A 19,471-nucleotide genomic window follows, 5' to 3' on the forward strand; every position below is an offset into this window, starting at 1 on the left:
CTCCTCTGTCATGTGGGGAGGAGCCGTAGCAGCCCGAGGGGCTGTGGCGGGGTGAAACCAGGTGAGGCAGGTGGGGGGCTGGCTTGGAGCTCAGCACTGAGTCATTGCCCGGAGTTGCGGCAGCAGCGTGTGATGGTATTATTGGTAGTATTAGCATCACTGTGCAAGCCTCAGGAGCTTATTCTGGGTGCTAACTTAAGTTCAGCATAACTTCATGTGAGCAGCCCCTGCCAGGGGCACCCTGCTCATGTTCACAGCTCTGGGCCAGGCAGGCAGGGTGTCCATCCAGTTCGGCCATCCACTGGGCTACTTGGAGCCACCATATCCTTGACTGTAGCCTTAGACCAAGAGACCCACTTCATAGATGTCATGGCTGTGAAGAGCAGCAAAAAGGGCTGGCCAGGTCTCCAGAACAGTAGGGCTTCATCCTGTGTGAGATTTTGTCTTCTCTTGGGGTGAAGATCTGCTAGTTGGGCAGGGAAAGTTTGGTACAATCTGGGGGGTTCTGAACCAGCTCTGAGTGTTAGGATGTGTTGTCCTTGATATGCTCATCTATCTACCCATCCATCATCCATCCAGCCTCTATCCATCCTTCATCCATGTCTCATTTATCCATTCATCTATCATCCACCATCCATCTGTCCATCCATCTCCAACCATCCACCCGTCAATCCAATAAATGGTGGTGGGGGCAGTGGAGCCATGCCAGGGAGTTGTGATGTTACCCTGAGCAATCGCTACCCAGGGTGTGAGGAGGGGAGGAACCTGGGCAGATTTGGGTCTGAAGGTCCCTCTGGTCACTGTGTGGCTGTGGACAGGGCTGAGAGTGGGAAGAGGCCAGACAGGAAGTGGTGGCTGCAGGCTAGAGGTGGCTCCTGGAGGAACCAGCGTGGAGGTCAGGGACGCCTTGACAAGTGCAGTGTTACAGGGGCTGCATGGGGACTGTGGTGGGTACAGGAGTGTGTGTGTGTGTGTGTGTGTGTGTGTGTGTGTATGTGTACTAGGGGGGTGGGTGGGAAACAACCATTGTGGACCAGTGGTTTAACAAGTTGGGCTGTTAGGGGAAAGAGAGGGATACAACTAACAGGGATGTGGAGTTCAGGTTTGTTTGTTACAAGGTGAGAGACTTGAATACAAGGAAATATGAATCAGGCGTGAAGGGAAGGGGGCCATAGAGCTAGACAGAAATAAATACAGACAGATAGATGATAGATAAAGAGATCAAAGTTGTGCTTCCCTCTCCCCCTGGACAGACTGAGGTGGGGCAGGAGGGGCCTCACGGAGCAGGTCTGGGCCCAGGCAGAGGGAGGGGACAAGCTCCATCTTCAGGAGGAGGAAGAGGAGGGGTGGGGCGCCAGGGGGTGGGGTGGAATGTTTAGTGTCAGGAAATCTAGAGGGTTTCTATTTTGAGGCTTGGGTTTTCTTCTGGCAGAGAAGTGAGCTCACCTGCTGAGAAGGGGAGGGGAGGGGTGCCTGAGAGAAGGGCTGAAACAGTCCCCTTGGTGATGAGACCCTTGGGGTAGCTAGAAACTGGGGGAGGGGTTGACTCCAGGACCCCCTTGGACTTTGTGGGGGTGTGTGAGCTGTGTGTTTGTGTGTTGGCTCATAGGTGGGGCTCTGGGTTGAACTGACCCCAGGCCACTTCTCAACCCATCCCTTCCACCGCTACCCCCCTCCCCCACCCAGCTGTTAACACTAGTTATCCAACCTGGGCTTCCCTGGTGGCTCAGACAGTAAAGAATCTGCCTGTGATGCAGGAGACATCAGTTTGATCCCTGGGTCTCGAAGATCCCTTGGAAAAGGGAATGGCAACCCACTCCAGTATTCTTGCCTGGAGAATTCCATGGACAGAGGAGCCTGGTTGGCTACAGTCCATGGGGTCACAAAGAGTCGGAAATGACTGAGCAACTAACACCACTACTATCCAACCCGTGGCCCTTGTGTGCCAGGAGACCCTCTGTGAAAGGAGGGCCCTACAGTACTGGGCCCAGGAGATGCACAGCCTTCCAGTTTGTCCCTTTCACACCAGTCCTGCAGCTGGAGGGTGCTTTCTAACATAAGTATTTTCCTGCCGTGCCCCAGCTCAAGAACCTTCGGTGGCTCCTAACTACCTGTGGGCTCAAGCTCAACCTTCTTGGCCTGGAACTCAAGGCTTCTCCAAGTCTGACTCTGCCTCCTTTCAAGCTGTGGCTTCTTCCTGCTCCCTCTTGACACATCTGGCTGAATGCTGAAACTGGGATCCAGCCACACTAAGTTTTTTCTCGAATAAGCCAGACTCTTCTGTGCCTCCTTTCCTCTGCACGTGTGCCTCTGCCCAGGATGCCCTTCCTCCTCTGCTGAGGCTGTTGGTAACTTAGCCCCCCTTCCTGCAGTCCTCCCTGATGCTCCCAGGGAGAGTGCTCCCTGGGGACTCCACCAGTCCCTCTACCTATGACCATTCTCACTGGACTGGGAGAGCCTTCAGACATCAGTGATGGTCTTATCCCTCCTAGTGTCTCCCTCCAGGACCTGCTCAAAGCAGTTCTAGGCTCCTGCTATAAATCAGCAAGAGAGTGATTGGATGGTTGGATGGGTGGATGGACAGACAAGTGGATAGACGGATGAGTGGATGGATGGATGAATGAATGGATGGATTCAGAAAGAGTTAGGAACTGAAAGACCTCCAGGAAAGGAGCCAGCAGAGAGCTCAGAGCACAACCTTAGATCCTGCTTCAGCTCATGTTTTGCTGTGTTCCAGGCACACAGGTCTCACTCTAACCCTCCCGCTGTTGCCATAGGGTCATCACTCCCATTTAACAGATGCAGGAACTGAGGCTGAGAGAGGCCTAAGGCATCTAGGAAGTGGATGGGCCACTGTTTGAGCCTCAGTTTCCCACTCTCTGTCCAGGGCCCTTCCTGGAGCTTACAGTTGCAGAAGCTCTGCCCTGATGGAGCCTGTCAGTTCAGCTCAGTTCAGTTCAGTCGCTCAGTCGTGTCTTGACTCTTTGCGACCCCATGGACTTCAGCACGCCAGGCCTCCTTGTCCATCACCAACTCCAGGAGTTTACTCAAACTCATGTCCATTGGGTCGGTAATGCCATCCAACCATCTCATCCTCTGTTGTCCCCTTCTCCTTCCGCCTTCAATCTTTCCCAGCATCAGGGTCTTTTCCAATGAGTCAGTTCTTCGCATCAGGTGGCCAAAGTATTGGAGTTTCAGCTTCAGCATCAGTATTTCCAATGAATATTCAGGACTGATTTCCTTTAGGATGGACTGGTTGGATCTCCTTGCAGTCCAAGGGACTCTCAAGAGTCTTCTCCAACACTACAGTTCAAAAACATTAGTGTTGGTTATTTCATGTCTACGTTGATTGGGGCACAAGGAAAATCACCTGCTTTGGAACCAGACAGGCCTGGGTGGGAACCTGGCCCTGTCACTGAAGAGCTGGGGACTCGGGCTTGTCATATCATCGTGGACACTCAGTGTTCTCATCTGAAAAATGGGGACATTAACAGAGGCTCCCAGGGCCATTGTGAGGATTACAGAAGACAGAGTGTGTGAAGTGCCCATCATAGCTGAGGGCTGGCAGCTCTGAACACAAGCCTTCTCCATCTCCCTCTCCTCCCCCTGCTCTCCCAGGTCAGCCCCTCCCTCAGGGCCCCAGGCCCTGGGTTCTCTCCCCTCGGCCCTGTCCCCGGCTGGCTGTGCTGTAGCTGCCACCTCACCCTGTGAGGGGAGGAGGGAAACAGGCCAGGGCAGTGACAAGGCTGCTCAGTTCTCATCTGCCCCTGATGCTCTGGCCTCACAGGTGTCTCCCCCCAGGGAGGCAGCCTGGTCTCTGGTCCTTAAGCCTTTGGCAGTCCTGCCTCTGCCTGGGGAGGGTGTAGGCTTCTCTTCGTTCACCTCTGATCAGAGGGACCAGGGAGGCAGCTGCCAGAGACGCTCTTGCCTCCAGTCCACATGGAGCAGGTTGGCGGGCACCCTTGCCTCTTGATCCCCAATAACCTCCTCTGCCTCACAGGCAGGTCTCTGAACCCAGACCTTGGGAGATTTAGCCCCAGCCACCCCTGGTTCTCACCTCCATGGCTAAGTCTGCTGGGCTCTGCGCTCCAGGTCCCCTCTCTGACACAGGTTCCCCAGGACCCCCACCTGCCTGCTAAGGTCAGGGTGGGTGGGGGCTGCCCTGGAGGATTGACTGCAGATGCAGCCTCCACAATTCCAGCCCCGCCCTGCCTTCTCCCATGCCTCCTTCCCGAGATCCAGTTCTTTCCAGAAAAACCAAAGGGAACCCGGCAGGACGTCCGGTGCTCAGAGCCCACTGAGAGCCCAGATTAAACAAGGACTAGAGAAGAGCTCTGCGGAGAGGGCGAGAGGATCAGGGAACAGAAACAGAACTGAAGGGAAGGTGCTCTCCCGGCTTCTTGCTCCTTAAGGTGTTTCTTTTGAGTGAAACTCACCAGTAAAGGGCTTCCCTTGTAGCTCAGTCGGTAAAGAATCTGCCTGCAGTGCAGGAGACCCGGGTTCAATCCCTGGGTGGGGAAGATCCCCTGGAGAAGGAAATGGCAACCTGCTTCAGTATCCTTACCTGGAAAATCTCATGGACACAGGAGATGTGGACTACAGTGTCCACTGGTGGGCTGCAGTCCATGGGGTCGCAAAGAGTTGGGCACGACTGAGCAACTAGCACTTACTTACTTAAACCAGAAAAATTCCAGTTGGTTTCCAAAGACTGCATCCCTACTCATAATTAACACTAGAGGAAAAAAAATCCCTGAGGTGTTCTTCTGGGATGACATCTGCCCAAAGATTTTCTAATGGTTTTTATTATCTGGGCTTTAAGACCAGCTAAACCTACTTAAGATGCGGGGGCATGTGCAGGCATCCCTGTGGTGACCTTACACCTGGGTTCTCACAGGTGACAACTTTCCCACCGAGAAGGTCCCAACCACAGGGCAGAAGGGGTGCAGCCCACGCTTGCCACCCAGGTCTGGGAGCCGGGGGAGGGCAGGAGGAGAGGACCTGGGGTGCAGGGAGGGGTGTCCCAGCCCTGGTGCTCCAAGCTGGGGGGATGGTCCCCGGGGGAGTGTATGTGCAGGAATCCAGAGAAGCAGTTTGTGGACTAACGTCAAAAGAAGGGCGTGTCTCTTCTGGCAGGTTGACTGGGTGGAGGCTCAGGTGGACGTGGGGAGGATGTGGGGGTGGAGACTTCCCTCTGGAATGTTTCATTCCACTCTGAGGGCTTTGGGTCCTTCAAGAGAGAGAGAGCAGGGTGAGCCAGGTGGGGATGAGAGAGGGAAGTGAATGGAATGGGAACACCCAGGGACTCCACTTTTTAATGCTGAGAGGTCCCTGGAGAAAAACCACGGAATAATCTCTTAAAGATATCGAAAATTCTGAGAAGCCCAGGGTCTCTGAACCTTCATTTCCCTTATGTAGCTGGAGCATTCTGGAATATGCTAGTACCATTCAGAGCATCCGAGATGCACAGAATCTTGGGATTAGAGCATCTTTCACAGGCTCAAAGATGCACTTTATAGAATCTTTAAACCGCAAGATCTGAGCATCTCATCTTTGTACAGAGTCCTAGAATTATAGGAGCACAGATGCATTCATGGACTCATAGGCCCACAGATTCTGAGGATTTAGGAATCTTTACAAAAAACATGGGACAACATAAAGGCATTCAGAGGAACAGAGTTGAAATAGAAATGTTGGAATCAGGATATTAGCACAGGAAATAACTTTAGCCCAACTCCCTCCTCTAATATAGGAAGCTCCTTCTTTGTTGTAATAAGTTGGACATTTCTAGGGATGGGGAGCTCATCATCTGACAGGGCAAACTGTCTCACTGTTGAGATTTGGCTGCTGATGCTGAGCCTAAATCTATCCCCAAATAAGTCACCCACCCCTCTCTCCATGACCCTACTCCCTGCCTCCCTCTATTCACCCCAAAATGCTGAATGGGCTAAACAAGCAACATAGATATCAAGACAGAAACTGAACTATCTCCTGGCTAAAAACATTATGACTTTTGAGGGCAATGGGGCTACGGAAGGCATAGGCCATGACAACTCCTGGCAATGACACTCACTGCTTCCTTTGGTGCCCTGCTGGAGTGAGAATAAGCCACCCTCTGCGTGCTAGCCCTTATCCTAGCCCTCCAGCTCTGCAGAGGCAGAAATTGTTGTTGTTCAGTCACTAAGTAGTGTTTGACTCTTTGCGATCCCGTGCACTAAAGCACGCCAGGCTTCCTTGTCCTTCACTATCTCCTGGAGTTTACTCAAATTCATGTCCATTGAGTTGGTGATGCCATCCAACCATCTCATCCTCTGCTGGCACCTTCTCCTCCTGCCCTCAAACTTTCCCAGCATCAGGGTCCTGAAAAGAATCATGGAAAAGACAAGATCTGCTCCCAGTCAAACCCAGGCAACAGCAAGAAGAGTGATGTGATGGGGAAACCACGCACTATTCTGAGTATGGGATCTGGATTTCACCAGGCTGTTTTGAATGTCCACAGTGGGTAGCGTGGGGTGTGATGGGAAGGCCCAGCCCTTCCGATGAGCCTCAGCCATGATACTGCCTCAAGGCAGAGCTGGAAGTGTGGCCAGAGTACCAAGCTGGAGTCCCAACTCTGCTTCACACTAGCTGTGTGAGCTGAGGCAAGCTTCTAACCTCTCTGTGCATCAGGTTTCTATCCAATATGATCCTAGCCTTGGTCACTCAGGCAGACTTGCTTCCTGCCATCCAGTAATCCATACTTGCATGTTCAATGTGTGCATTTATTCTTGGTCTCAACCATTCATCCACCCATCCATTCATTCAGGCATCGGTTCACTTGTTCCTGCACTTTTCAGTGCATTGGTTCATTCATGCATCCTGGCAGGCTGAATCCACCATCCAACTTTTGTCCAGCTTGTGGGTGAACAGTTCTGGCCCCAAGAAGGAACTCTAACCTTAGGGCTGGTAGAAAACCTGCGATCCCTTCCATGTCACTTAAAGGTACTAGAAATTTTAAGGATCTAGGGCATGACTTTATCTGGGTCTCTTGGCCCCAGACCCCTAGCCTGTCTCCTCCACTTGGTCACTTGTGGACAGAGTGGCTCATTAATGGGCAGATCCTGGAGGGCTGGTCAGAGCAGCCTTCCTGGAAGGTTTCTGTGACATGGACCAGACCACCTGCCATCCCTGTACCCCAGGAAGTCCCCTCACCACTGGTGAGAGTTGTCTGAGCACCGCAAGCTCTGGGCTGGCCGGACAGTTCAGCTTGTAACGTGTTTGCAGAGAACAGCCTGTCATCCATCCAGCTACTTGTGGCCCTTCTTTTATTGAGGTGCATTCTGGTGTAAGAATACAACCCCTTATTCCAGAGAATTAGAGTTCTTTTCCCTCAAGTGTCTCACTTCTGACCTGGAGGGGCTGAGGGTTGGAGGCTGAGCCTGGTTCAGGGTCAGCTCTGCTGACCCAGGAGGTGTTGAGATGGATCATTTTCAAAATTTATTTCACTTTTTACCTTGGTTGAGGGTCTCCTGTAGCTACATGCCCACTGGTTGGTCACACTAATTGATTTTATTGCCCATATTTGAGTCTCTGAGCCCCGCATGCAAATATATGCCAGTAACCAGAGGAGCGGGTTGAACTCAAAGCCTGGTGGCCATCCGCCTGGACTGGGCTGACTTCTCTGCTCATCTTTCCCATGGCAGTCCTCCTGCATTCCCAGGGAGCAGAGTCCAGAGAGGACCAGGGACCTGAGAGCCAGCAGACCTGGGTTCCAATGCCAGCCGCACCTCTCACTGCCCTGTGCCACCCTGGGCCATGAGGGCCCCCCACCAGATAGCTGGGAGAACACTCCAAGCTGTGTGGGCTAGGGGCCCAAGGAAGCAGGCACCCCACAAATAGAGGCGTCTGTGTCAACATGACAATGAATTCTGGGGAGAGAATGATAGTGGCTCAGCCGAAGAAGGTGGAAGGGAACTCGCTGTTCTGTTACCTCAGCCCAGGATGGGTGAGGAGGGGACAGGGAGGGGGTGCAGCCATCCTCTGAAACCCCAGGCCACAGTCTCCAGGCTACGGGCATCCATTCTCTCCAGGGTGAGTCCAGCGTGGGCCAGAGTGCCCAGGTTGCCAGGCTTCCAGGGGAGGCTCACGTTCAGAGAGCCCTACCGTGGCCCCAGCACTGTTTTCAGCTCCTTGAATCCCCAAACCACCCTGAGAGGAGGTGGCTGCTATCATGTCCCCCTAGTCAATGATGGAACAGCCCAGAAAGGGTTAGAGACCTGCCCAGGACCTTCCAGCTGGAGAGCACCAGGGCCTGGGTTTGGCTCCAGAGTCTGGGCTCTTAGCATGTAGCTGTGCTCACCTTCCCAGGGACCACGGCCTTCGCTTGTCCCCTCCCTCTGCCCGCCCATGGGTTGCCCTCCCCCAGCTGGAGCAGCCTGTTCTGCAGTTTCCAGAACAGCCTTACCCACGCTTGTCCCGGGCCTTGGTACTGGTTGTTCTTTCTAGCAGAGCATCTCTTCTTCTCTCTTCTGCTTCCCCATCTCCTCTTCCTGCCAGGATGTGCTCACCCTCAGGCCCCGGAGCAGACAACCTCTCCTTGGGAAGCCCCTGACACCCCAGGCTGGTTAGGGTCCTCCTCTGGCTCCCATATCGCCTGTGCTTCCCCATCAGACCCCCCTGCATCCTCATTGTCTGTCTCCCAGGGGTGTCTCCATCCCCAGAGTGAGCATAGGGCCAGCCTCCATCATTTGGACAAGTCTCGTGACCACTTGGAGCCTCAGTGTCCTCATCTGTAAAAGGGGTGAACTCACACCCCCTAGGATGGCTGTCGGATGAAAAGAGCCGTGTGCAAATACACGTGCTCCCCAGACACCACCTCCCCCTTCCCTCCCTCTTACCTCTTCCCAGTCTCACCTGGGCTCTGAGGGGTCCAGCGTTCCTCTCCCCTGCACGGCTTCCCATTGCCCACCTCCTACTTTCAGAGCAAAGTCAATGACAGACTTCCTCCAGGACTCACATTCCTGGAGTTCTGCGCTTAATTAGCAGCCCCTGTTCACACAGGTGTTCTGAACTCAACCTTTCCAGTGCTGGAGGGGTGTGAGGTGCTGTGACACCCCTGGCTTCTCCCTGTCAGTGTTTCTCTCTTTCTACCCTCCTGGCTTTTTGTCTCCCTAGAATCTGAGTGGGTTTTACTGCCATGAATATTTGAAACTCAGGGAGCGAATGACAAGGCTTCATAAAGAGTCACAGACAAGGCGAGTGAGGCATGGAGAGGGCAGGCCCTGGTGGGAGTCAGAGCTGAAACTGTCAGAGCCAGAATTCAAACTCATTAAGGAACTAATGCATGTTAAAAACATGCGTCAAAGTCCAACTGGGTGCCGCAATGTGGAATGCCCCAACTTTAGTGAAATCCAGTATTATCTAAGGGCCTTGAACGGACCAACTTAACACCTGCATGTGGAGTATCACCTGGTGCTGGGCTCTGGGCTGGCTTCCTTCATATATGGATTCGGTTCATTCTTAAGGCCGCGTGAGCAAGCACACACTGTCGTCCCTGTGTGACTGAGGATGGCACGGGAGCTCAGAGAAGTGACAGAACTTGGAGACAGTTCTGCAAGTGTTGAGGCAGGATCCAGCCATGGGTCCCTGGACTCCCAGTGTGCTCTTTCTAAGAGGCTGGAGTTGGGGTCAGCTGTTAGGAGTGGGCCGAATCACAGGGCAGTGAGGGCAGTGTTAGGATAGGGAGGCCCTGAGGCTGGGATTGATGGGACGAGAATGCTCATCTCACTCCCAGATGGTCACTGAGGCCGGTGGCTTCTGCTTCAGAAAATCCCTTGAACCGTTTTGGTCTGGACATGGGCTCTGCTGCTTAGTGGGGACAACCGTGGATGCAGCCTGAACCTCACTGAAACCCAGATTCCTCACTGGAGATGCTATAATTTATCATCTTGGGGCTTTCCAGAAGAGAATGCCTCTAATCTGGGTTTTGCTGGATCAATAAGGGTTTGCCAGGTGAATGAGGAGGAAGAGGGCAGCTTGAAAAAAGTAGAATGCACTGGAAATAGGAACCAAATATGGTTCAGGGTAGCATGTCCAGGGTGGGCCAGATCAAGAAAAGTCTCAAACGCCAGGCATGAGGGGAGGATCTCTGCTTATCCTCCCGCTTGGGTCTGTTTCTGCCCCTACCTGTCCAGTGCATGTTGACACTAGCGATGGCTATCTGCCTGGCTAGATCTGACCCCTTCACCCTGGACACTCTTCCAGATCTCCTCTGGCTGCAAGCTCTGTTGCCTACAGGTCAGTCCTGACCCAAAGGCAACAGTGGAGACTCCAGACTCTGGAGGACTGAGGTAGAGCAGGTGGGCCATGTCAAGAGCCTGGGCTCTGGAGCCACAAAGACCTAGGTTCAAGTCCCAGTTCCATCACTGACTCACTTCTTTAAGCTTCTACTGTGACATAGGGGTCTTAATCCTGCTCCCAGAAGGTTGTCAAGAGAAGAAAAAGATGAGAAGATAATAATACCAAAAGCTGCCTTTCACCAAGCACTTACTAGGTACCAACAGCCTTGTACACGCTTGCCTCCTATAATCCTTTTCACGTCCCATGAAGCTATGCTTAGCATGAAGCCCAGTGCCTGCTACACCCCACCTCACCCCCCTGACTTCCATGGTGTTTATAACCACCACTTCCCACCTGGTTGCCGGGACACTTCTTTTCCCTTTGAGCTTGCAAAGAGAACCCTCTTCACTTATGTCCCTGAGGACCAGGGTCAGCCATGGAGCCATCAGATGGGCTGTGGGGCTGGCTGAGAGTGAGTTCCTTATGTGTGACACACACTCCGCCCCCTGGATACCCACACAGAAATACACACACACATAGACACAGACACACACACGCACATTCCTCTTTCAGATATGCAGGTCGGGCTGGTTAAATGAGATGATGCTCTCTGCCTCTCTTTCCCTTTGGCTCTCTCCTCCTCACTCCCTCGGCAGTGCACCTGGTGGCCACACTAGTGCACAAACACACCAGGGCACAAACATCCAGACACGGATGTGCGCTGTGGCCCCGTCTGCTCAGGCTGGTAGGTCGGACTCTTGCCCTCATTCTTTTGTCTTCCCTCCGTTCTGCTGCAAGCGCTCCAGACGGGGCCAGGGGAGGGGTGGGGGAGGATGGTTGTCACTGCAGGGCCTTGTAAGGACCTCAGGGTCACCCTGAGTGCTTTGAGAATGGGAGACCGGGTGAGGGGTGGGCGGTTTGAGCAGAGGAGTCACGGGCTCTGACTCGTGTTTGGACATGCCCGGCTGCTGGATTGAGGTTGAGTGGAGCCTTGGCGGGGCGTGGAGCAGGGAGCCGCTCTGTGCAGCTGTGACAGAAGCGTGTGGCTGGACCAGAGCAGTGGTGGTGGGAGGAAGCGGTCAGTTTGGGAACACTGGAGCTAGCGCCATTGGGATGTGCTAGGGGCTTGCTGGGTGTGGGGAGTGAGAGACGTGAGCGGTCAAGGTGGACTCGGGGTTTTATCCTGAGTGATGAGAAGGAGGGAGCTTCTGTTCTCAGAGATGGGACGGCGGTGGAAGGGGCAGACGGTGGATGGGACGGCACCGCTGGGGACAGGTGACAGTCCAGAGTTCAGTTTCGGGTATTAAGTTTGAGACGCTCATTAAATGGCTGGAAGGAGATGTCGAGAAGGCAGCTGGATCTAACAACCTGGAATTCCAGGCTGGAGGGAAATGCTTGGGAGTTGTCAGTGGTGGTGGTGGTGGGCAGGGTGGGGAGTGGTTATTTAAGCCTTGACGCTGGCCTGGTTCATCTAGCAAAGAAAAGCAAACAGAAAAGAGAAGAGGTGTGAACACCTGGCTGAGGGCATCTCCACAGGTAGAGGACAAGGTGCTGAGGAGGAAGATGCAAAGGCGACCCTTCTTGGGAAGCCCCCAGACCCAGTCTCAGACCTGCTCGGGAGCCAGTTGGGCAGGGCCTCCAAGCCTGTTTGATGGGGGGTTGGGGGGATGTCCACAGTGTGGGGTTGAATGTACTTACTGGACAAGGCCAGATTTAGACACAAAGGATTTTGAAAAATGGTATTTAAAAAACCTCTCAAGTTGACAAGCTGTTAGGAAACTTGAAAAAAACCAACCCATTAAATTAAAGGGTTGTCTCTCCGTGTGCTTTTAGAGGATGGTCGTCCTCTCTTCCCTGTGTCCGCTTCACCTCCTCCGAGGGGAGTCCCGCCTCCTCTCCTTCCTTCCTTCCCCACCCCCTTGAGCTGTAAGCAGGGCAGGCAGAGAGCTGGGCTCCCCTGTCCCCTCAGCAGGAGCTGAGCCCCTCCTCTGGGGCCCTTGCTTTCCCCACCGATCAACCATCCATGGGATGAGCAGCCCCTGGGGCAGATGTCAAAGCTCCCCTCCTCTCCCACCTCCTGACAGCAGTGGGGGGCTGGGGCCAGGGGTGCAGGCTGGGACGTTCCCTCCCACCCTAGGTGGTTAGGTCCACATTAACGGCCAACCCAGGATTCTCCTCCAGTGGCTGTGCAGATTGCTTAATGCCCAGATGGTAAGGAGAGGGGGTGAGCAGGACTTTGAGGCATTTCCTGGGTTCTCAGGTGGGTAGGCCCGAAAGTACCCTGGAGTGTGTTTAAGTGAACAACTAGGTCCCACCATGTGGATGGGTGACATGGATGGGAGAGGGGACACAAGCCCCGTGTCCAGCCTCTCTGTCTTCTGTCTTCCCATCTCCATCTCCACCTCCCCCTGCAGCCCAGGATTCCTTCTTCCCAGGCCTCCCAGTAGACCGAGGCTCCCAGGCCTAGATCCCAATCTGCTCTGACCTGGGTCAAGCATCCTTTCTTGGTCCAACCCACTTGAGTCAGAGGTGCGGTCACAGGCTGCAGACTCTCTGGAGCCCAGAGCAGGTGAGCATGTCTGGTTAGGAGGGAGGATGGTTTCTGGAGGAGGACAGGGGCTATTGTGAGCAGGGTGGGTGTCTAGGAAGGGTCGCAAGGGCCCAGAGTTGGCACCAGCTGGGGATTGGGAAATAAATGGGAGCTTGTTTGGCAGAGAAAGGGAAGAGGGGAGGGTGTGTCTTTTGGAGGGAGTGCCCATGACACGGTGGAGGCAAGGGAGCCTCCTCCAAGCTGATGCGGCGTTTCGTTTTGTTTCTGTTCTCAGACGAGGAAGAAAGATCATTTTCAGAAAGATCTTCTCCTGTCCACGGTTGTTCAGTTTATTCCTTTACTTGGTGAATGTTGCTCTTCCCCAGGAGACTCTCAGTCCCAGGAGGGCAGCCCTGCCTGTCCCCTTCACCCCTATAGTCCCGGGGGAGCCCTGCTGGGCCGTGGAAGGTGCTCAGTTCATGTGAGTGAAACGAATGAACGAATGCTAACAGGGAGCCGAAGTCTCAAAAGAGTAGGAAGTAACAATCGCCGGTTTTATGTTTTACTCAAACGGTTGTTCTAAGTATCGTCATCCATAACAACAAATCTTCATCATGCACTTGGTATGTGCTGGGCTCTGTGCTGAGAGCTTTACACCCATTTCCTCACTTGACCTCCAGCCACAGCCTTGATGGAGGGGAGGGTGCTCTCATGTCTTACAGCGGAGGGCAGGAGACCCGTGGGTGCAAAGTGCTCAGGGGTTGTGCCTGATGAAGAGCAAAGCTGGCACTTGAGGCCTCATCCCTCTTTCCTGCCCAGCCCCCCGTCTCTCTGTGGGACTCTAAGTCACTCTCAGAACCGTACGCCATCTGCCCTCCTGTATGTAGGCCCTGAGCTGGGACCTGGAAATGAGGGACACATGGTCCTATACCATGAGGGTCCCACCGTGAGTCAGGGAGATGCAGTTGTATAATGAGGATGGAGAATGTTGTCTTCAATGATCCTCTCACCTGGATCTCACTCTGCAGATGGGAAACCGAGGCCCAGATTGGGGCAGGGGCTGGCTTGCTGTGACTCAGCTTCCAGGAAGAAGGAGTGAGGTGAAAGCGGAAGGTCAGACGCTCCGTGTGAGTTGGGCGGTGTTCGTTTCCAGAGGATGCTGGGGTCTAGGGGTTTGGACCCCAGGCCGCTGTCCAGGGCAGCACAGGCTTGGGCAACCGCTTGGTCATCTGTGGGAGATCCAAAGGAATTAACAGGGCAGCTATGTGAGGGTGGATGGAAGGGGGAGATGGCATGAATTGAGGTAATCTTGACATGATGTGGGGCAGGTGGTGGAAAAGAAAAAAAAGGGACAGAAAACCACAGCAACATCACCCTGAGTTGGCAAAATATCGATCAACATGGTATTTGGTCTGTTTCGGAGACCTAGAACTTTCTAAGTGAGGTGTTTTGAGGTTGTCACTTTGTAGGGACAGAGGGAAGGTGGAGGGCTTATGCTGGGTATAAAGTCACTGTGAGGGATGGAGGCAGCTTGGTCCATGGCCTCCCTGGGGAATCTTCCCTCCCTCCCGAAAGGGCTGACAAAGGTCTCTGTGCTTGATCCCCTCCCCGAGCTGAGAGAAGCTCAGTTCAGTTCAGTTCAGTCGCTCAGTTGTGTCTGACTCTTTGTGACTCCATGGACTGCAGGATGCCAGGCCTCCCTGTCCATCACCAACTCCCAGAGTTTACTCAAACTCATGTCCATTGAGTTAGTGATGGCATCCAACCATCTCATCCTCTATCATCCCCTTCTCCTCCTGCCTTCAATCTTTCCCAGCATCAGGGTCTTTTCAAATGAGTCAGTACTTCGCATCAGGTGGCCAAAGTATTGGAGTTTCAGATTCAGCATCAGTCCTTCCAATAAATATTTAGGACTGATTTCCTTTAGATGAGAGGGTTTGGGCAGCAGCAAAGGCCCCATGGGCTTGTCTTGGCCACCTGGGGATAACGGCCTCATTCCTCAAGGTCCCTGCTTTCTCCAGGGCATGTCCACATTGTTCCTGGCTCACCCTTGCATTCTGCATGGTGCCGAGCACGTGGGAGATGAAGGAGCAAGCGTCAGACCCTCTATCCTCCCCGCACTCACTCCACTGTTCCCAGGGCAGGGTTGACTTGGCCAGTCATACCAAGGTTCACGGCTCATCCACACAGTGCCCAATGGGGACTGGCACTCAGGTCCCTGGGTCCCAGAGCAGTTCCAGAGAGTGAGAGATGCCTCCCTCGTGGTGGTCGGGGCTTGGACTCTGGGGACAGAGGGGATGCCAACCTGGAAGCTCCTTCTACAAAGTGTGTCGCTGTCCTGTCTCTGTTGCATTCCTGGGACCCGCGCTGACCTGGCGCATGGTGAAGTGAAGTGAAAGTGAAAGTCACTCAGTCGTGTCTGACTCTTTGCGACCCCATGGATATACAGTCCCTGGGATTCTCCAGGCCCGACTACTGGAGTGGGTAGCCTTTCCCTTCTCCAGGGCATCTTCCCAACCCAGGGGTTGAACCCAGGTCTCCTGCATTGCAGGAGAATTCTTAGGCCTGGTTCAGGGTAGGTGCTCAGAATCCACTGCCTGTGGCCGGGGTCTCCTCCGTGTTGCTGGATGGGCCTCCCGGATGCTCAAAGGGAGAACAGTGGAACCATGTGATTCTCAAGGCATAATTTTGTGGAATTCTCAGCCTCCTCCCTTCAGCCCTGATTGATTCAGCGACTTAACGTGCCAGTGGGGCTCTGGCAGAGGTGGTGACAAGATGACAGGGAGCCAAGGTCTTGGTGCCCTTTGCTCCAGTATTTATCTGCCTGATTTCACGTGGCTGGAGCCCCAGCCGCCACTCAGCTGAAGTGTCCAAATTGTATTAAATCCCAGGACGCAGACAGGCAGGTGACAGGAGAACACCTGTCACCCACCTCTTGCCCGTCCCCCCTGGTCTCGAGCCTGCAGCTAGGAGGGATCATCGTGCTCTGAGGGCTTGGCTCATTTTACCTGCATTTCTCCATAATCATAGTCTTGGAACTGGAAGCAGTTTTCTCGAGGTGAGAGCTGGTGGTGGCCGGGTGCACACACTCACAGCCTGCGGTCAGTGATGGCCAGCATGATGGACCCAGGAGTTTTGCGTCCTGATAGCCTTGGGGTGGAGCATCCAGCTGCTGTCAGCGGACACATCACAGGCAGCTGTTGGGCTGGGTTGTTTTCTCCTTTAATTTTTTTTAAACATGGAAGTGATGCAAGCTTGCTGTAAAAATCCGAGCATTGTAGAAGAGTATATTTTGAGTGTCTGGTTCCCCTAGCTCCGAAACCCACTTCCAGATGAAACAGTGCAGGCACTGAGGACAACGAGCTTGCTGAAAGATGGCTGCAGAGTCAGGCTTTTAAAGCTCATGCTTCCTCAGTCCTGTTATCAGCTCCGCAAGGTAGGTTCTGCTGCCCTCTCTTTTTAAGGACAGGCAAAGGGGCTTAGAGCTGGTGCCACCCCCCCACCCATGACCCAGCACCAAGACCACTCAGCTGGTTCCAGGGCAGGGATTGAATCCTGTGTGACTCCAAGAGCATTCTTCCGCTTGATGACGCTCCCTGTCTGTTCCCTCTTAGTGTATGATAACGCATCTTTGTTTTGTAAACACGAGATTGTACTCCAAGCATCATTCTTGGAGCTTGCTTTTTTCAGTTTCAGAGAATATTTTCCTACTTGGCTCTGCCCCATTTTTTTTTTCAGCATCTGTCCAGTGTCCTTTTGTCAGAGGCGCCTGTAGTGGTTTAGTTGGTCCTTTTCAGGTGAGTGTTTAGGTTGTTTTCGGGTTTCCTCTTATTACTGGCAGTGCTACAATGCACATAACCCCCTGACTTTCTCCCTAAATATTAACTTTGACTGTGCAAGTGCTATCTGCGTATATTTTCCTTGTCTGATAGTTGAACAACTTAGATAAAGGAAAACTTCCTTGGGCTACCTTCCTCCACCACTCACTCCTACATTTCAATCTCTTCTCCATAGTAACCACTGTTATCAGAGTAGCGTATGATCCTTACAGCCTCATTTCCATGCATTTATATACATACATATGCATGTGTTTTTGCTATTGGTCTTTCAAAAAACATGAAAGGTATCATGCAATATGCATGTTTTTGCATCTGGCTTTTTTTTTTTTAATATTAGTAACATCCCAGACATTTTTCTACATTAGCACATAGCTGCTGCTAAGTGGCTTCAGTCGTGTCTGACTCTGTGCGACCCCATAGCTATATTATTCTTTCTAATGAGGTCATATGCCATGTTCCATGGCTTGGATGTGCCATCTTGTTTTAAAAAAATTTACTTATTTATTTAGGGTTGCCTTGGGTCTTTGTTGCTGTGTGCTGGCTTTTCTCTAGTTGCAGCAAGCGGGGTCTACTCTCTAGTTGCAGTGCACATGCTTCTCATTGTGTGGGATCCTCCTGTTTCAGAGCACAGGTTCTAGGGTGCCCAGAGCTCAGTAGTTGTGACACATGGGCTTAGTTGCCCCTCGGCATGTGGCATCTTTCTGGAACAGGGATCAAACCCATGTCCCCTGCATTGGCAGGCGGATCCTTAACCATTGGACCACTAGGGAAGTCCGCATCATCTTTTAAAAAACCATTTCCCTATTGATAGACGTTTAAGTTCCTTTCACCTTTTTTCTCTCCATAAAAAGTACTGCAATAAAAATCTCTGTGAATGTCTCATTGTGTGCATGTGAGAACGTTTCTCTAGAATCGATACTGAGAAGTGGAATTGCTGAGCTCAAGGGTTTGTCAAGCTGGGTCTTGTCTGAGGTCACAGGAGGCTGGGGAAGGTGTGGGTTGTGGGTTTCAGGTGGCTCTTTTTTATAGGCAGCTTGAAATAAGAGGGCAGGGGCTCTGGCCTTTGCCCAATAGTCCTCTCACTCTGGCCTGGTTTTTGGACAGCTCCTGGTGACACTGCTAACTCCAGGAGGATCTCTGACTGGCAGTTATTTGGACAGAATTTTCAGAACAGCACCGTGGGTCCCCTGTGAATCCAGCCCCAACACCGTCTGACTTTCTTTTCCTCCTTGCACTGACTGGAGGTTGGACTGACTGACCCAGACTGACTAGTTATTTTGGTGGTTTTTAGTCTGTTTCTACTAGTTAGCTCTAGGAGAGTTAGGGGGGAAAGTTGTAATAAGTGGTTCAACCACCCACCATTACCTGCATGTAGGTCTATATGTGTTGTTTGTTGATTATGTACTTGGTTTGTTTTTAACCTGCTCACTAGCCTCCCCCATTACCAGGTCATGGTACAGCCTTTCCATTTCTGTTCTCCCATTAATTACAATTCTTTGGCTTCCGCACTTCCCAGCTTAGAGCTCAGGGATGGACATGTGACCCATGTCCGTGGGTTGGCCAATCAGAGTACTGCCTCCCTAAGCCACAGTGACTGGCTCAGGACCCACCCATCAAGGCCTCCCCCGGGATTTTCTGCTGCTGTCTATGGGAGAAACTCCCTCTTGCCTTTGGAGTAAGAGTTCAAAGTAGACTATTGGGGTCACCTTCCCTGGCCTTGTGGGGTATGCCCAGGAGCAGTGGGAGAAACTGAGGCCACCTGGCAGAAAGAAGCAGAGACAGAGATGACCGATGGTAGACAGAGTGTCCTGGGGGCACCAAGATCCTGATTCTGGCTTTTCTTTTTACTGCCCCCAAACTTCTGAGCCCCTTTGTCAGCCTGGGGACTAATTGTCTCCCTTCTAAAGGCTTCAGCTGCTGGACTGAGGCCTCTGTTGCTATGGCCTAGAGTCCTGACCAGTATTGGGGGTGGCCTCATGAGGTTGTAAGTTTTCTGGATGGACAGAAAGCAGGCAGGCTGAGGATGAGAATCTCCTCTGACCCAGGTTCCTGACTTCAGTACCTCTTCCATTATTCTGTCCACTCTCTCTTCTAAAACCCAAATCAAACATGACGTTCTCTTTCTTAAAACTCTTCGGTGGGGGCTTTCCTGGTGGCTCAGTGGTGAAGAATCTGCCTGTCAATGCAGGAGATACAGGTTCGATCGCTAGTCCAGGAAGATCCCACATGCTGCAGAGCAACTAAGTCCATGTACCACAACTCCTGAGCCTGTGCTCTGGGGCCTGTGCTCTGAGACAGGGAGAAGACTGTGAGTAGCCCCTGCTCGTCACAGCTAGAGAAAACCCTCTGCAACAACGAAGACCCAGCACCGCCCAAAACAAAGCAAAACAACAGCCAAAGAAACGCTTGCATAGCTTCCCATTTTGCTTAGGCTCAAGCCCAAACTCCTTAACTGCTGTGGTGGACCTGTGTGGATCAGCCCTTGCCTGTCACCCATCACTGGCCACAGCTTAGGTTTTATCCAGCTTTCTGTTCTGTGTTCAGGCCAGTCTCTCTCCTCCAAGCCTTTGCACATGCTGTTCCCTCAGCCTGGAATACCTTTCCATCACTCTTCTCCCTTAACCTCTCCACTGTTCTTTACCAGGACGACTCATACTCCTCTTCTGGTTTGCAACTAAACACCTCTTCCTCCTGGAAGCCTTCCTGTTCCCTGCTCTGAGCCCTCACAGAATGGCATTATTCAGCTCTGTGGTAATTGTTTAATAACCTGGTTTCTTCAGAGGACTCT

General features: G+C 52.7%; 1 long non-coding RNA gene across 1 annotated transcript; it reads left to right on the forward strand.

Moving 5' to 3' along the window:
• The first annotated feature begins 1,940 nt into the window (after positions 1-1,940).
• Positions 1,941-17,565, forward strand: LOC145543703 (uncharacterized). The gene is made up of 4 exons (XR_014080974.1): positions 1,941-3,618; positions 12,729-12,883; positions 13,140-13,184; positions 13,873-17,565. It is a non-coding gene; the product is annotated as an uncharacterized LOC145543703 (long non-coding RNA).
• Positions 17,566-19,471: the final 1,906 nt, after the last annotated feature.

Source organism: Giraffa tippelskirchi, chromosome 3, assembly GCF_054371585.1.
Source record: "Giraffa tippelskirchi isolate mGirTip1 chromosome 3, T2T-mGirTip1v1.2.pri, whole genome shotgun sequence".
Lineage (NCBI taxonomy): Eukaryota > Metazoa > Chordata > Mammalia > Artiodactyla > Giraffidae > Giraffa > Giraffa tippelskirchi.